Source organism: Nomia melanderi, unplaced genomic scaffold (assembly GCF_051020985.1).
Source record: "Nomia melanderi isolate GNS246 unplaced genomic scaffold, iyNomMela1 scaffold0187, whole genome shotgun sequence".
Lineage (NCBI taxonomy): Eukaryota > Metazoa > Arthropoda > Insecta > Hymenoptera > Halictidae > Nomia > Nomia melanderi.
In genome coordinates, this window is record NW_027475302.1 from 35,001 (window position 1) to 37,500 (window position 2,500).

A 2,500-nucleotide genomic window follows, 5' to 3' on the forward strand; every position below is an offset into this window, starting at 1 on the left:
AAAAAATTACAAAAATTTATTTTTCAAAAAAAATGGAAAAAACCGATTCGTCGGAGCGAGGTGTCCAGCCCGTGCGGTAATTCCAGCAGGCGAATCGGACTTCCCGAAATTTTTCTAAGTCCCACGGTCGACACCAACTTTTTTAATAAGCGTTTTAAAATTATTTCAATGTTTAATCCATGCGTAAACATGACGTTTATTAACGTTTTTAACATTAAAAAAAATTACAAAAATTTATTTTTCAAAAAAAATGGAAAAAACCGATTCGTCGGAGCGAGGTGTCCAGCCCGTGCGGTAATTCCAGCAGGCGAATCGGACTTCCCGAAATTTTTCTAAGTCCCACGGTCGACACCAACTTTTTTAATAAGCGTTTTAAAATTATTTCAATGTTTAATCCATGCGTAAACATGACGTTTATTAACGTTTTTAACATTAAAAAAAATTACAAAAATTTATTTTTCAAAAAAAATGGAAAAAACCGATTCGTCGGAGCGAGGTGTCCAGCCCGTGCGGTAATTCCAGCAGGCGAATCGGACTTCCCGAAATTTTTCTAAGTCCCACGGTCGACAACAACTTTTTTAATAAGCGTTTTAAAATTATTTCAATGTTTAATCCATGCGTAAACATGACGTTTATTAACGTTTTTGACATTAAAAAAAATTACAAAAATTTATTTTTCGGAAAAAATGGAAAAAACCGATTCGTCGGAGCGAGCTGTCCAGGCTGTGCGGTAATGCCAGCAGGCGATCCGGGGTACTCGAAATTTTTCTAAGTCCCGACGGTCAAGAGTAAACTTTTTCATCACATATTTCAAAATTTTTTTAATGTTTAATCCACGCATAAAAACGCAGTTTATTAACGTTTTTAACGTTGAGAAAATTGACAAAAATTTTTTTTTCACTGAAAATGGAAAAAATGTATCGGTCGATGCGGGCTATCCAGGCCGTGCGGTAATTCCAGCAGGCGATCCGGGGTACTCGAAATTTTTCTAAGTCCCGACGGTCAAGAGTAAACTTTTTCATCACATATTTCAAAATTTTTTTAATGTTTAATCCACGCATAAAAACGCAGTTTATTAACGTTTTTAACGTTGAGAAAATTGACAAAAATTTTTTTTTCACTGAAAATGGAAAAAATGTATCGGTCGATGCGGGCTGTCCATGCCGTGCGGTAATTCCAGCCGGCGATCCGAGGTACTCGAAATTTTTCTAAGTCCGAACGGTCAAGAGTAAACTTTTTCATCACATATTTCAAAATTTTTTTAATGTTTAATCCACGCATAAAAACGCAGTTTATTAACGTTTTTAACGTTGAGAAAATTGACAAAAATTTTTTTTTCACTGAAAATGGAAAAAATGTATCGGTCGATGCGGGCTATCCAGGCCGTGCGGTAATTCCAGCAGGCGATCCGGGGTACTCGAAATTTTTCTAAGTCCCGACGGTCAAGAGTAAACTTTTTCATCACATATTTCAAAATTTTTTTAATGTTTAATCCACGCATAAAAACGCAGTTTATTAACGTTTTTAACGTTGAGAAAATTGACAAAAATTTTTTTTTCACTGAAAATGGAAAAAATGTATCGGTCGATGCGGGCTATCCAGGCCGTGCGGTAATTCCAGCAGGCGATCCGGGGTACTCGAAATTTTTCTAAGTCCCGACGGTCAAGAGTAAACTTTTTCATCACATATTTCAAAATTTTTTTAATGTTTAATCCACGCATAAAAACGCAGTTTATTAACGTTTTTAACGTTAAGAAAATTGACAAAAATTTTTTTTTCACTGAAAATGGAAAAAATGTATCGGTCGATGCGGGCTGTCCAGGCCGTGCGGTAATTCCAGCCGGCGATCCGAGGTACTCGAAATTTTTCTAAGTCCGAACGGTCAAGAGTAAACTTTTTCATCACATATTTCAAAATTTTTTCAATGTTTAATCCACGCATAAAAACGCAGTTTATTAACGTTTTTAACGTTGAGAAAATTGACAAAAATTTTTTTTTCACTGAAAATGGAAAAAATGTATCGGTCGATGCGGGCTGTCCAGGCCGTGCGGTAATTCCAGCCGGCGATCCGAGGTACTCGAAATTTTTCTAAGTCCGAACGGTCAAGAATAAACTTTTTTATTACATGTTTTAAAAATTTTTCAATGCTTAATCCGTGCATAAGAGTGCAGTTTATTAACGTTTTTAAGGTTGAAAAAATTGACAAAAATTTTTTTTTCTCTGAAAATGAAAAAAATGTATCGGTCGAAGCGGGCTGTCCAGGCCGCGCGGTAATGCCAGCAGGTCGAACGCGGCGACCCGAAATTTTTCTAAGTCCCTGCGGTCAAGAATAAACTTTTTTATTATGCGTTTTAAAAATTTTTCGGCGCTTAATCCATGGATAAAAAGGCAGCCCGAACACGTTTTTAACGTTGAAAAAATTGACCAAAATTTTTTTTTCACAAAAACTGCGAAAAACAGATCGACCGAATCTACTTTTCTCCGTCTCGCGGTAAGTCGA